Here is a 16,439-nt window from a genome sequence, read left to right as displayed (position 1 = left end):
ATCAGAAAGTTTTTCGTGCTGGGACTCAGCCCTCTAGCAACTGAACTTAGACTCCAGACTGGCATCCAGACTGGGAAAGAGAAAACACATGCAGACTCTCTCTCTCTCTCTCTCTCTCTCTCTCTCTCTCTCTCTGGGGGTGAGTGGGGGTGAGGGAGTGAGGGGGTGGGTGAGGGTGGGGGGTGTGCTTGCGCGTGCGATGAGAGACGGGGGAGGGGTAGTAGTGGTGCCAAAGGCAGGGGGCAGGGTGGGGTGGGGAGAAGAATGTACCCCAGGGAACCCGGGAGTTTCTGCTCTCTAGACTCCACACTCTCCTAAAGAAAGCGGGCAGGCCTAGCTCGTTCGTCAGTGTCATATTTCAATGGCAGCCCTGGGCCAGCCTCGCCGAGGTGCCCGCGCGCTTTCCGATTTGGCTACTCAGAGAACCAACCAATGAAGCCCTAAAAGGTTCCCTGCCAAGGGAAGTTCACAATCCCTCAGAGCCTGTCCCTCCCCTTGCCGGCCCCAGTTCCCCCGAGCTTCCTCAGCTGGCCACTTAGCAGGTGCGGCCGAATTAGGGACCCTGCGCCCAGACGACGTTGGGAGTTGGAGGTTTTTCCCTCTCCTGCTTCGGGGAGATGAGGGACCCCTAACTCTCTACGCCGGTTCTGCGAAGGCGCCGCCCTAGGGTCACAGCACATTGGCCCTGCCAAGAGGGACCTGGACTCTCCCCTCCCCCGGAGACACAGCCGGTGCCAGGGTCCTTCTGCCAGCCTTGCTCGACAGCGACGGCCGTGGACACAGCTTCCGCAGAATAGCAAGGCATTTTTTAAAGTTGGTGAGTTTTTCAGTCCAAACCGGGTGACAAGTTTAACCCGGCTCCCGAGCGCCTCTGCCTTGACCCGGCGGGCTCGAGTGGACACCAGAGGGCGCCGTTTTAATGCGCTTCAGTCGAGAACCCGCTCCGGGACAGCTGCGGCGTCTAGGCCCGCCGGGTCGCAGTTTCTCCGCAGCGGGGCTGGGATCTCAGGGTGACGCCTTGGCGTCCGGGTCCTCGTCACGCTCACGCTTTGGGTGCAAAGCCGGGAGCTGGCTCTGCCCGGTGCAGAATACCCTGCGGCGACGTCCCCCTTTTCGTCTTCGCGAGAGGAGGTCTACTGCAACAGATCGCGCCCTGGCTTTTTGTCATCGCCTAAGGGAACCCTGCAGCCTTTGGGGTGAGAAGTAGGAGTGGCCCCTAACCGAAGCCGTGCCCCACTCTAACTGCTAAGGAACATGTCTGCAGGCGTTGTTCAATTGCGAACGACTAATTAATTTTCCAGCACTTGTGCAGAATACTTTAAAATGGAAAAATGAAGGTCTTCGATGAAAATGAAGCTTGATAGTGTGCACCTGCCACTAATGTACAGTGCACGGTAACTTCCCCTCATTAGAGAGATGACTTGGGTTGAGAACAAGTCATATAGGGAAAATCACTTCAACACGTGCCTGTTCATATGCATAAACTCCTGTGTACCAGATGGCAAAATATAATGACATCTTAAACAGCTAATTGCATAAACCTTGTAATGCAGATAATTGCTGTACCAAAGTAGGAGTTAATAATTTCCCACTGTATTGCCTGGTTTCAGAGTAATCCTTAAGGAAAGTTGTGACAATTCTAACACACTAAAGTTCACCAAGCGGTAATTAAAACTAGCACTTAAATCATTTGACTTTCAAACCCTTAATTATGATTCGTAAGAACTGCTTTGTGGAAACCCAGAATTTATGGATGGTTTATGTGATAACATTTAATGCCTGTATTTCATCAAGTTTTCTTTCATAGGTCTCATGTGGCATAATATTATAGGGAATCAATGGGAATATATCATAGTCCCTTAAAACTATTCCAATAGCAGGAGGTTTGCATTTGAGGGCATAAGATGAATCTTTTGATCATTTTAAATTTATGTTTATTTATAGAGCCCCTGGTACAGTAACTAATTCTAAGCCTTACCAGATGCCCAGCATTGTTCTAAGCACTTTACAGGTATAATTTCATTTAATCCTCAAAACAACCATCAGAAACACGTACTATCATCATCCCCATTTTCCAGATAAAGGAGTCCAGGTAGAGATACCAAGTAATTTGCTCAAAGTTAGCTAGAAGTCACTGATGCAAACTCAGTCTGACCTGAGAGCCCATACTATTTACCACCATGCTGTACTGTCCCATGGGTTAAGCCAGGACCCAAATAATTTAATATTTCTAACTGTTTGACTTTCTAATAATATTGACAAGTAAAACCAAAATAATGCAATTGGGCATAAGACAAAAGTTGGTTGGAAGGCAATTATCTTTGTTGAATTAGATTTCTTAGCTTATGCCATGATAATTCCAGAAATAGATATGTATATTCACAGGTAGGTAAGTCAAGAAGAATAAACCTCTGGAACTAAGTTTTGATTTCATCAATACCTAGTTTGAAAAGCAGGTGTGCCTTAGTGTTTTGATTTCTTCATCTTCAAAAGAACTAAAATAGGCATTAGCACTTTAAAGAGCATGTACAACAATGAGCATAGGACAAAATTCTCCTTACAAAATGAACAGTGAGTTATAGTCTTTTTTCCCCCTCTAAGTTGATATAGAAGACTTTCTCTTCTACCAGTTTGGGTTGAGGTATGTGGCACAAGGTGAGATGACAGCTGTTAGGGCCACAACATCTGGAATTCTACCATTAAGAGAGCCTTTTCTGAGTTGTGTCATTTTCTCTGGGCTGCTGCTTGTAAGACCTTTGATTTATTGGAAAGCATGTTGGCCTAGTGATCAGAAGTCCTGCAGACTCATTCTATTTCCATTATGAACTTGCATTATGACCTTGGATAAGTCACTCAATCTCCCTGAAATTAAATTTCTTTAATGTAAAAACAAAGGATCTGGCTTGTAATTACTTACATCCCTCCAGTTTTATTATTCTAGAATGTTAGGCAACTACATCTAACTATTACTCAAGGGAATGCATTTTCTTTAATTAAAGGTTGCATTAGGTTGCATTTTCTTTAATAAAAGTAAAGACCTAGTTTTTCAGGACTGACTGAAAGAATGTCTATAGGGGAAGAAAAGACTTACTTTAACAAGCATATCTCTAGTCCTTATTATTTTTTGGTGCAGTGCCCTGGACTTAAGGAGACATGTAACATAGTCCGGAGTACAATTACATCCTGGAGTGATACATGCTGTGACAGACACTGATGTGAATGTTGTAAGAGTTACTCCTGTGGCAGACTAGAGTCATGGAATGTCCTAGCAGAAGTGACATTTGGGCTAAGTTTTGAAGGAAAGGTTGGAGTTAGTGAGGAACAAGAAAATGAACAGGTTATGCAAAGGACACTGTATATCCATGGTATAGGGGAGAAGAAGAAAGTATGGTGATTTGGGAGTAAAGAGGTGGTCAGTATTATAGGCTGTTAAGGTGTAAGAGGCAGGAGTCCAGGTAGTAGAGGTAAGCACAGGTCAGATCTCACAGGGCCTTGTTAAGGGGTTTATTCTTTGCTCTGAAAGTAATGGGGAATTCAAACCAAAGCTTGTCTATTCTAGAGTGTTACTCAGGTATTATAGTAATTTCTGGGTCACCTGGATTGTAGGAAGAATTTCCCTTCATTCATGTTATTTGCTTTTGGATAGCAGATATTCAGCTACCCTACCCTGTCTCTGGTAATTCTCAGTAAATTAGGTTTTGTTCCCAGAAGAGGAAATGGTTGTTCTCTATTTCTAAACTCCAGAGCCTCTGGTCTCTAAGTTGGTATCTGATTTTATACATCAAGGGAGAAATCAGAATCGCAATCATAGCAGAAAATTTTTGGAATGCTTTTTTTAAAAAATTTTCTTTCTTTCTTTTTTTTTAAACATCAGAAATTTATTAGTTGCTCAAAACATTACACTGATCTTGATGGAATGCTTTTTAAATTGTTTTAAAATGGTAATCTCATTTATGTTGGTATGGATTAAGTGCTCAGAAATTCTAATCTGTTTTTTTCTAATCTGTTTTCAAATGTGGTTGGTAGAAGTATACATTAATATTACTCTTCTGGCCAGACTGGGTGTGCACCATCATAATCCCAGCTACTTAGGGGACTGAGGTGAGGATCAAAACTTTGAGGCGGGTCTGGGCACTTAGCAAGACCCTGTCTCAAATTAAAAATAAAGGTCTGGGGATGGGACACAGTGGTAGAGCATTTGCCTAGGTGTATGAAGCCTTGAGTTCCATCCCCAGTACTACAAAACCCCAAACCTACTTGAGGACAACTTGGCAATATATATAAATCATCTATCTTCTACCCAGTAAGTCTCTTTCTGTAATTTTTTTTTCTTTGTGGGGCTGGGGATAGAACACAGGGCCTTGCACATACTAGGCATGCAGTCTACCACTGAGATATGTTCCCAGCCCTGCATCTAGGAATTTATTTTAAGGAAATAATCATGAACTGTTTGAGTATAGTTAGGTCTCCATATCTGTGGGTTCTGTGCCTGCATATTAAACCAACCAAAGATCTAAAACCTGAGAACTGTACTGAACATATACATGCTTCCCTCTTGTCCTCATTCCATAAACAAAAGAATGAGGACAATAGCAGAACAACTATCTACATAGCATTTATATTGTATTAGGCATTAGAGTAATATAGAGATGATTTCAAGTATGTGGAGGAGGTGGATAGGATATATGCAAATACTATGTCATTTTATGAGTGACTTGAGCATCCACAGGTTTGGTATTTGCAGGGGGTCCTGGAGTCAATCCCTTCCAGATACTAAGGGATGACTATGTTTGATGAAATCTTGTTTGTGACAAGGGTTTTATGATATTGAATAACTGGAAAACTTTTGGTATCCAACTTTAGAGAATTGTTTACATGAATTGTGGCATATATATTAGAATATAACACAGCTATTGAAATATTATCATATATTAAAGGTATATATCATGTTGTAGAATAATAAGTATGGAGTGATCTAATTTTTGTTAAAAATGCTTGTATATATTCATAGAAAAAGACCAGTAGGAAATACATTATAAAGTGGTGAAATTGTAAGGGATTTTTTTTCTTCCTTTTTTTGTTTACATTTTCTAAAATTTTAAAAGTGGGAGTCTATATCTTTAGTAATAAGGAACAAATCATAATGAGAAAAATCATACAAATTGTTATTTATAGCCAGGCATGGTGGCCCATGCCTGTAATCTCAGTGGCTCAGGAGGTTGAGGCAGGAGGATTGCGAGTTCAAAGCCAACCTCAGCAACTTAATGAGGCACTTCACAACTCAGGGAGGCTCAGCAAGAGCCTGTCTCTAAATAAAAGATAAAAGGGCTGGAGATATGGCTCAATGCTTGAGCACTCCTGGGTTCCATCCTCAGTATCCAAACTAACTAACTAACTAAATATTTATATTAAAAACAAAGGTGTACAAGCATCCTTGTACATCTATCTAGTTATCATCCCACTGAGAATAATAAAGAAAGCTTAGAAAATATTAAAATATCTGCTTAAGTAATTCTCCAGTGCCTTAATTGGCAAGATAGTAAACAATTACCTGACCAGGAGGGAGAAAAGGGTGAAACCTAGAAGGCAAGGTCAGCATCTGGGTAGTGGCCATCTAGCAAAGTTGACTGAGGTTTAAGTTTGGAAGGACAGAGCTTAGAGATCAGGAACTACCTGGGAAGGTCCAAGACCTGGGAAGATGGGTGAACCAGACATAGACAAGACCCACGGGGATGAAGATCAATTTTGAATCATCTTTAAATTGGATTGAAGTGATGATAGCCAAAGGGTGGAGACATGTCTATCTTCTCTGGGGATGATAATATCATCCAAGACTTCCAATTGATTCTACAAACAAATCCTTAAATACAATGACTACTGTGTAATAAGAAAAGAAAGTACCTGGGCATTTAAGTAGAGAAGATGACAGGAACGGGGCAAAGCCAACAGGCAATGGATCTAGTGCCATGAGGATATAGGAATTTGAAACACTTGAAAATTAGTCAGCCTGTCATGTATGTGAAAGACATACCTAAGGCATAGATACGTCTTTTATGTACACAAAAGTTGAAAGAAAGGAAGGGAAAAACAGACATATTACAAGTACTAGCCAAAACATAATTGTTGTAGCTATACACATTGTAAAGGCTAACTGAGGATGAAAAGAAATATTTTGTACTGAAAAAGAATTTAGTTTATAGGAAATTGTATGGATACAATAATAGCACAAAAATGCATAAAGTGAGGGTTGATAAAACTGAAAGGTGCAAAAGACACAATTATAATGGAAAATGTCAACTAGTACTTTCAGGATCAGAACCTGAAAAAAAAAGAAAAAAAAAAGAAAAAAGGGGGGAGGGGAGGAAAAAAAAGAAGAAAAAAAGGAAAAAGAAAAAGAGAGAGAAAAAAGAAGAAGAACCTTAAAACCTTAAATCAGAAGAATATAGAAGATTTGAGTAACATTTTGATCACATTTGAATTAGTAGGCATATGTAGAATAGAACACCTAATAATGGAAAAATAAGTATTTTTTTCCAAATACATGTGAAACTTGTCTCCAAAAGTCTCCAAAACTTTTGAGAATACTCCCTTCCAGGCAATGAAGCTAGAAATCAATACCAAAATAATAAGAGGAGATCCCCAAATATTTGAAAATGAATAAACAATAGTTTATATATACAGTTCCATAGTCTCATAGTTCAAAAAAGAAATGACAGTAGAAATTAGAAAATAATTTAAAGTGAAAAATATTGATATTTGTATCATACAGCTAAATTTACGCTTAGATTAAATCTGTGGCTTCTAATACATAATATTAAAAAAGAATAAAGGCTAAAACCATGTGTTAATCTTTCATTTCAAGAATTTAGAGAAAGACCTATAAACAAAAATAAAATAACATAGAAGGGTAGGAAATAATAAAAGAGTAAAAATGAATTAATAGCAAACAGAGGAGAAAGGAACAACAAATACAAAAGTTTATTTGAAGAGGCTTATAAACTTGATAAACCCCCATGGATAAAAGGAAACTGAAAGAAAGGAAATAAAACAGAAACCACAAATAACCAATATCACTAATGGAAAAGCACAAACACTATGCATGTTAAAAAGTTTATGAAAGTATAATGTGAGTAACTGTAAATATATTGAAAATTTAGATTGAATAGAAAAATACACTGAAAAAAATACAATTTATCAAAATGCATAATATTAGAAGAAAATATGGATGGTTCAATGATTACTAGAGAAGGTGAATCCATAATCAAAAATCTTTTTTTTCTTTTTACTGGGAATGAAACCCAGGGGTGCTTTACCACTGAGAGACATCCCCAGTCCTTTTTTCATTTTTATTATTATTTTTTTTGAGACAAATTTTTACTAATTTGCTGAGGGTCTTGCTAAGTGGCTGAGGCTATCTCAAACTTGTAGAACTTCTACCTCAGCCTCTTCAGTCACAGGGATTACAGGCATGCTCCACTGTGCCTGGCTCAAAAATCTTTTGATAATGAGAATCTAGACCTAAATGCCTTTCCTAGAAAATGCTAGATTATCACTTAGAGAACTAATAATGCCAATTTTCTGAAAATTATTCCAGAGAATAGTAAAAGTAGCATTATCCTATTTTGATTTATGAGACCAGAATAACCTTAATATCAAAACCTCTAAAATCTAAAAAAATCTCTCTTAAGAACATAGATGTAAAAACTCTCAGTAAAGTATTAGCAAAGGAAATTCAGTAATAACATAGAAGGGTAATAAAACATGATCAATTTGGTCTTATTTCAGGAATTCAAGGTTGGTTTGACATTTAAAACCCTATCAGAAGCTGGGGATATAGTTCAGTTGGTAGAGTGCTTGCCTCACATGCACAAGGCCCAGGGTTCAATCCCCAGCACCACACACACACACACACACACACACACACACACACACACACATTCTATCAGTATACTGTATTAATTGAATATAGGAGACAAATCATTTAATCACCTAAATGTATGCACTAAAACATCTGATAAGATTCAATATCAATTTGTGATTTAAAAAATTTTAGCCAACTAATAATACAAAGGAACTTCGTTAATCAGAAAAAGAGTTACTCCACAAAATGAAATAGCAAACACTGTGTTTGGTAAAATGGTAAAAGCTTTCAGACTGGGGACAACACAAGGCTGTCACTATCACAATGAGTAGGGTACTGATCCTATATAAATTATATGAGGATTGGAGAGGAAAAAATGAATTCTAATTATTTGTATATGATATAATTTGGTATGTTGAAAATCCAGAATACATATGAATTTTTAGAATTAATAATTGACTTTAGCAGATCACTGGATATAAGATCGACTGGATACAAAATCATTGTACTGCTATATTCCAACCTCAAACACTATCAAAATGAAAACTTGAAGATATGATACTTTTATTAATATAAAGACTCTCAAATTCCCAGAAATAAAAATAAATCTTTAGATCCATGTATAAGAATATAACAATATTGAATAAAAGCTGTCTAAATAAAGGAAATAAATGAAGGCTATATAATATTCATAGTCAGAAAACAAAATGTTGTGAGTATGTTATTTGTGTGCAAAATGACCTATAGATTGAATATATTCCCAATAAATAGAAACAGTTTAAAAATAGTAACAGTTAACTTAAATAGATTATTCTAAATGCATGTGTTGATGCAAATGACCATCAATAATTAAGACACTTGATGAAGAAGAATAGTGGGATAATTTGTTCCACTGGATTTACTGCAGAAATCCATGTCACTACCTGAATAAAAAAAGAAAGCAGGGATCCCAGAGAGGACTCAGGCACAGATGGCCACTGATTGAAAATAAGTGGCTTCAGAGCAGTGTTGTTCCAAATTTGGCCAGTTGGCCATCCTTATTGCAAAAACATGAAATTCCTTGCTGCCTCATACTAGAACCCCAAATAAACAAATTCACTTTTTAAAAATAACTTTATTCTGTTTATTTATATGTGGTACTGAGGATCGAACCAAGGGCCTTACCCTTGCGAGGCGAGTACTTTACTGCTGAGCCATAACCCCAGCCCACAAATTCACTTATTCATTCTTTCATTCATTCCAGGTCTGTAGATAAAGACATAAAAGGCAAAACAAAGAAGGTTCCAGAAGGCAACATAGGACAACAACTTTGGGATAGGAAGAATTTCCTTAAAGTGGACAAATAAAAGCACTAAATTTGAATTGAAATATCAATATAGTGAATTACATAAAACCAAGAGCTGCTTTTCCTGTGAAGACACCATTAGGAGAGTGGAAAGCCACCAACAGGACAAGATATTCACGAAAGGTATAACTGATGTAGATAATTAACTCCTGTAGTTTAAAAAAACATGACAAATCTGCTAGATGAGCAGAAGAGTTGGATAGGCACTTCATAAGAGAGGTTATTCAAATGATTTAAAAAACTATACATAAAACATTCTCATTATTCTTTAGGGAATACAAATTAATCATCAATAAAATATCAAACACATGTCAGAATGGTACAGGCTGACAAAATGAACCGTAAGATTGTGCAGCAACTGACATCTTTTTTACCTTGCTGGTAGAAATAAAGTTGGTGCAACTACTTGGAAAATGGTGTTATCAATACCATTCAGTTTCAATACTGAAAATAAGAATATCTTATAACTCAGCAATTACTAGCTAGGTATAGATCCTAGATAGAAATATGTGATCTAGGGCTGGGGTTGTGGCTCAGCAGTAGAGTGCTAGCCTATCACGTGTGAGGCCCTGGGTTCGATCCTCAGCACCACATAAAAATAAATAAACAAAGTAAAGGTATTGTGTATAAAAAAATAGAAAAGAAATATTTGATCTAAGAAATGTGTACAAGGAATTTCACAGCAGCATTGTTCAAACTAGTTAGAAATTGGTAACAATCTAAATATCCATCACCTGTGAATTAGCTAAATAAAATGGCAATATATTTATACATTGTAATACTTATAAAATTGTGATGAATAAATGAGCTATAACTACTTGCAGCAAAATGAATCAATCTCACAAATAAAATATGAATCAAAAGAAGTCAAACAGCCAGGCATGGTCGTGCACACCTACAGTCCCAGATACTCAGGCAGCTGAGGCTGTAGGATTGCAAGTTTGAGGTGAGTCTCAGCAACTTAGTGCGATTCTGACTCGAAATAAAATATAAAAGGGCTGGGGAGTAGCTCAGTGATTGAGCACCCCTGGGCTTAATCCCTAGTACTGAAAAAAAGACCAGCTGGCTCTGTGGGGAAGTGTGCCAAAATCTATTGGCGATGTCCATTGGCAGCAGATGAGGGATGTGGTGATTGGAATGTACACCTACTGTACCTATGCCCTCCCTGACAGACATTGCCTTTAATGTGCCTTTCTGAAAGTGGAGATAATGTCACTAGTGCATTTGTCTGAAAGTGGCATCACAGTGAATATCAGAAGGGAGGCCAACCTCTCTCAGTACTGTGCTTGAGATCAATTCTAGTGATTGAATTCTGATTCTGAGCCTTTATCCAGTACCTTACTTTTTTTGAGAAAATTGCTCATTCCATGCTATCTATACTTGGTTTTGTGCGGTTTAACATTTCTAACAATTATTTGCATGAGGAATGGATGTTTCATTTAATAAAATCTGTAGATGACAGAGTGATGGGTGGAATAGCTAATACCACAGATGATAGGATCACAATTTAAAATAATCTTGACAAGCTAGAACATCGGTCCAAAACCACAAGATGATATCCCAAAGGGATATATGCAAAATTCTTTGTTTAAATTTAAAAACAAGATCAATGGCACAAGTATACATGCCTAGCAAGGTGTAGTTGGTGGATACCAACATGGCTTTAGGTCAGCCAGCTGCCAGCTTTAATACCAAGTTTGCAAGTGATAATTATGAAACTTTGGGACAAGTTATTAACCCTTCAGAGATTCTTTTTTTAAAATATTTATTTTTTAGTTATAGTTGGACACAATACCTTTATTTATTTATTTTTATGTGGTGCTGAGGATTGAACCCAGGGCCTTGAACAAACTAGGTGAGTGCTCTACCACTGAGCCGCAACCCCAGCCCCTAGAGATTCTTATCTATAATAGAAGACTCATAATCCCTACATATGGGGTAGTAAGTATTAAATAGAATGACATGTGATGGTGCTTGGCCTCAGTCAAAGTTCAACACATGTAAGTTGCTATTATGATTGTCTTCACTGTAGATTAATATGCTGGCTCTTTGTGTTTTATATCAGTCTTTTGTGTGATTCTATAGATGATTATTTCAGTAACAGCCTGCTTCATTTTTAGTGAGCTGAAAAAAAAGATCAAATTCCTGAATGTTTGACCCTAGAACTACAGTCACAGTTATTTTAAAAATAATATTCATTATACATAGTAACCATGTAATGATACCATGGTAACTATGCTAAACAGACCATAATGGGATATTTTATTAAATTATAAAAATATGCACTCTAAAAATGGCATGAACAAACTGAAATATGTCCAGGGACCTGCAGACTAAGAATGGTTAAGAGCTAGAAATGCTAATGGAACAGGTATCCTTCACCTTGGAAGACATGTCTTGACTGTTAGAACTTTGGCCCCAAACCAGCAGGTCCAAATATGTGCTTTCTTACCTCTTTGGAAGGAGGCCTCTGTGTGGAATCGAGTTGCCTCAAGGCACGTGTTGTAGGTCCCTGCTGGGGGACCCATGGAAGAACTCTTTGGATCTATAGTTGTGTAAGTTTGGATACAGGCTAGGAACTTTACCAGCCTTAGTACTCTTGGGTCCCCATGAAAACCGTATAAAATAAACAGGACCTATAACTTGGTCTTTGGCTTCTACACTCAATTTTGTTTTTTTAAAAAAATGAGTTCTAAGGTCACCTGCATCAGAATTACCCATCTAAGATATTTATAAAAAATCTGGATGCCTGGGTTGTATTTCTAGAGAATCTGATCCAGGGATTCTGGAGTGGGGCCTGGGAATTTTCACTGGTTCCCATTCAATGTTTTCCCCACTGCTCTATTAAAATTTCTATTATAATACCAATTTTATGACTCTGTTCTTGCAATGAAGACAATATATGTATATTTTGGTGGTACTGGGGATTGAACTGAGGGCATTGCACATGCTAGGCAAACCGTTCCCACCATCCCCTAATGATGATACTTGGAACCATGTATGAAACATCATTTCAGAGGCTGGTAGATACAGTGGTGGATAAGACCATATAGATTCTTTCTCACTGGAGCTTATATGGGGGGAGGGACGTATTTGTGAAATAAATCAATAAAAATCCAGAATACTATGAGACAGAGAGGCTACTGCCAAGAACTAAACAGGGTACTGTTATGCTGTTACTGAGAGTGTTGAGGTGGCATTTTGTATTGGGACACCTTAGTAGGAAGCTGAGAATGAATGATAAGAACAAGGCTGCCATGCAGAGGGCAGGGTTCCAGCCAAACAGTTATATGATGTCAAGGCCCTAAGAGGAGAATGGCCCTGTAGTGCGTAAGTGGAAGATACCAGGGCTTTGTGGTAGAGTATTCTGTCCGCCCTTCCCCCCCAAAAAAAAACAATCTACATTTAACAAATCTAACTAGTTGTATTTCTTTTCTTGGGCTGTCATAACAAAGTACCACAAACTTGGTGGCTTAAAACAACAGATTTTTTTTTTCCTCTCAGTTTGGAGGACAGAAGTCTGAAATTAAGGTATTTTAAGGGCCATGCTTCTCTGACAGGTCTAGAGAAGAATTCTTCCTTTCTTTTTCCTAGCTTCTGATAGCTTTTGAAAAATCTTAGTATCCCTTCACTTGCATCTATAACAATCCAATCCCTCTGATTTCAGAGTTTTCTCTGTGTCTCTCTGTGCCCTCTCCTCTTATAAGGAAAGGATTGGATTTAGGACCCATTCCAATCAAATATCCTCCAGATCCTTGCCTTGATTGATTGTAAAGATACTATATCCAAATAAAGTCCCATTCTAACAGTTTCAGGTTGCCATGAAAATTAAATTAGGAGGACACTAGTCAACTCATAACACTGACTTAAAAAGTTTCAATATTTCACAATGGGGGGGAGGTTAGGGAAGAATAGAGTTACTTTGGATTAGGCAGAAGGGAGGGAGTGGGAGTGGGGGTAGGAAGGATAGTAGAAGGAATCAGACATTATTTCCTTATGTGCATATATGATTACATGACCAGTGTGATTCTACATCATATAGAGCCAGAAGAATGAGAAGTTATACTCCATTTATGTCTAATATGTTGAAGTGTTATGTATAACTAATAAGAACAAATAAAAAAAGCTTCAATATTTCATTCAAACTTATGTGGTGGAATATTCTAAATGAGGGAACAACAGGGAATCAGGTGAAACTTGTTAATGGTATCCACATCATACAGAGCTTTGACACCAAGGGAAACATTTGAGTGTTTGAGATGGGAAGCCATTAGTGGGTTTTATGCTGGGGAGGGCATAGCTTGGTTTACATTTTAAAAAGTTCTCTTTTCCCACTGTGAAGATCCTGTAGGTGAATGATGCCCAACCACTCAATCTATCACCACCACCACTGGAGAGAACCCACATTTTATGGATTTCCCTGTCAATACGGTGCAGCACTTGATAACATAAAGCATTTTATTTATCTTTTGAGATGCTGAGGATCAAACCCAGGGCCTTGCTCCTGCTAGGCAAGCACTCTTTCATGAGTTAACCCCAGCTCTACAACACATTTCTCTATAGCCCATTTCGTTAGATTTTCTCAAAAAATCCTATGAGATTCCTATTCCTGTAACCCTCTTACTGATGAGGAAAACAATTTATAAAAGATGGGATTCTTAGGCCACGTGTCTTTCAAAGGCATCCATTTGAAAATGGGAAGATTTTACATAAAACTCCAAATCTTCCTTTTAAGTTATGAATGTCTCCTCTACCAAGTCCCATTCCTCATGGAGGCAGAGGGCTGAGCCACTGGGGGTCACCCCTCCAGTCCAGTCACACCATCTCTGCTTCAGTCTTTTTTTACTACCTGCTTGACCCCTGAATACATCGAAGTTCCAGAACCCTGCTCTCAGTTGTCCTAAGACTGCTTTTTTGGAAGCTTGACACAAGCCATTTTCTTCTTTCTCCATTGCATCTGTTCCCAGAAAGATGGGAAGGAAGCCTGACGCAGCCTTATTACCCCCACCAGGGAGCTGTGAGCTTGTTCTCCTTCAAGCTTTGCCCATGCAACCTGCGTGCAATAGAGGTTTCTTTTTCTTTCTTTCTTAAATTGGCAAATAAAAATTGAATGTCTTTATGATGTACAACATGATGTTTTGAAATATATATGCATTGTAGATGGCTGAGATAAATAAACACATGCATTACCTCATACATTACCTTTCTTTGTGTTTGTGTAGAAAACACTACAATACATTGTTATTAACTGGGTTCATCATTTGATGTGTTATAGTCACATGGTATCTCTTGAACATACTCCTCCCAACTGAAATTTTGTATTCTGTTACAAACATCTTCCTAGTTCCCCTATCCCAAACCCTTGGTAGCCACAGTTCTATTCTTTGCTTCTATGAGTTTGACTTTTATTTTTTTTTTAAGATTCTACATGTGGGTGAGATCATCTAATACTTGTCCTTCTGTGACTTATTTAATGCACCTCACTCAATGTAATGTCTTCCATATATATATATATATATATATATATATATATATATATATTGTGTGTGTGTGTGTGTGTGTTTGTGTATATATACACACAGACATAATACACACACCCACATATGTTTTTTAAATCCACTCACGTTGATGGACACTTGAGTTGATTCCATCTCTGGGCTACTGTGAATAGTGCTTCTGTGGCCATGGGTGGGCAGATGTCTCTTCAACATACAGATTTATATCTTTTGGAATTATAGTCAGTAGTGGAATTGCTGAATCATAGGGTAGTTCTATTTTTAGTTTTCTCAGGAAAATCCATACTGTTTTCCACGATGGATGTACTAATGCACATTCCCATCAACAGTGTGCAAAGGTCTCCTTTTCTCCACATCTTTACCAAGGCTTGTTATCTTTCAATTTACCAGTTTCTTTGACATATATACTTTGGCTTATAAATTGATGTAAAATTGCCTTCACTCATAATGCAGTTATCTGAGCTAATAATTCTTTAGGAAAAAATGATTGTTTATTCTCTGCTTATCTATTACTTTATGCTCTAGATGGCTAGTCAGCCCCCTAAAATTATATGCAAAATTATGTGTTTGTCTGAATTATTCTAGGGAAAACGTTCATATCCTTATTTAAATTTTCAAAGGGAACTATAGTCCAAAGTATTGCTTCTGCATGGGGTTAAGATTCAGCCTTAGTGAGCATGATCAGATTTTACTTTTGACACTAAGTAAATCAGAAGTCTCCCAAATCTCTAACCCTCATTTTCCCATCTAAAATTTGGTTTATTTGGGTTGGGGATGTGGCTCAAGCGGTAGCGCGCTCGCCTGGCATGCGTGAGGCCCGGGTTCGATCCTCAGCACCACATAAAAACAAAGATGTTGTGTCCGCCAAATACTAAAAAATAAATATTAAAATTCTCTCTCTCTCTCTCTCTCTCTCTCTTTAAAAAAATAAAATTTGGTTTATTAATACTGGACTTAGGGAGCAAGGTATAAATGAGATGATATATTGGAAGTGTCTATCTTTGTGTCTGGCACACACAAGACATGTGATAGGAATCACCGTTATCCTTGGCTCTGCCTTCTCCAAGTGAGTCCTGGATGATCGTTATATCTGAATGCCTGCTCTGGATTGAAATGTGTCTCCTGCTGAATTCATATGTTGAGTCCTAGCATAAAATGTAACTGTATTTGTTAAGAAGGCTTTTAGGGGATAATTAAAGTTAAATGAATCATAAGAGTAGGAAACTATTCTGGTAGGGTTGGTGGTTTACACAAAAGGGGAAGAGGGAGAGCTCTCCTCTGCAGGTGCACATAACAAGGAGGGGCCATGCAGGATTCAGCAAGAAGGAGGCTGTTTGCAAGTTAGGAAGAGAGCCCTCACCAGACCCTGGCCATACAGGCATTCTGATCTTGGACTCTTAGCTTCCACTTCTGTAAGAAAATTAATTTCCGTTTTTAAGTCACCCAGTCTATGGTATTTTGTTGTGGCAGCTCAAGCTGAAAAAGACAATGCCCAAGCCCATCTCTTCTAGAGCAGGAATGACAGGGGAGTCCCTACTCCATCCCTGGGGCTGAGGACAGTAGGGAACTGGTCTTTCTGCTATGAAGTTTGGGATTCATTGTGCCCAAAGTATAAGGGAGGCAGTCACCAAGATGTAGTTTTCTTCTTAATGATTGGCCTGGGCGCACATACCAAGGCTTCTGATTATTTTTTTCCCTTGACTGTTCTATTCCCCCT

The 16,439-nt window shown here is 38.3% G+C and overlaps 1 long non-coding RNA gene across 4 annotated transcripts in view; it reads left to right on the top strand.

The window, feature by feature from the left end:
- The first annotated feature begins 495 nt into the window (after positions 1-495).
- LOC124096936 (uncharacterized) overlaps positions 496-16,439 on the top strand; it is a 65,837-nt gene continuing 49,893 nt past the window's right edge. For all 4 annotated transcript variants that reach the window (XR_006853048.2, XR_009227397.1, XR_009227396.1 and 1 more), the window contains exon 1: positions 496-817. This is a non-coding gene — a long non-coding RNA (uncharacterized LOC124096936). The remainder of the gene's footprint in view (positions 818-16,439) is intronic.

This window comes from Marmota monax, unplaced genomic scaffold (genome assembly GCF_021218885.2).
Source record: "Marmota monax isolate L192 unplaced genomic scaffold, Marmota_monax_Labrador192_F-V1.1 WCK01_AAM20220418_F8-fsc00023, whole genome shotgun sequence".
Taxonomy (NCBI): Eukaryota; Metazoa; Chordata; class Mammalia; order Rodentia; family Sciuridae; genus Marmota; species Marmota monax.
Note: the sequence above shows the minus strand (reverse complement) of the source record. Positions and strands in the feature narration are given on the sequence as shown.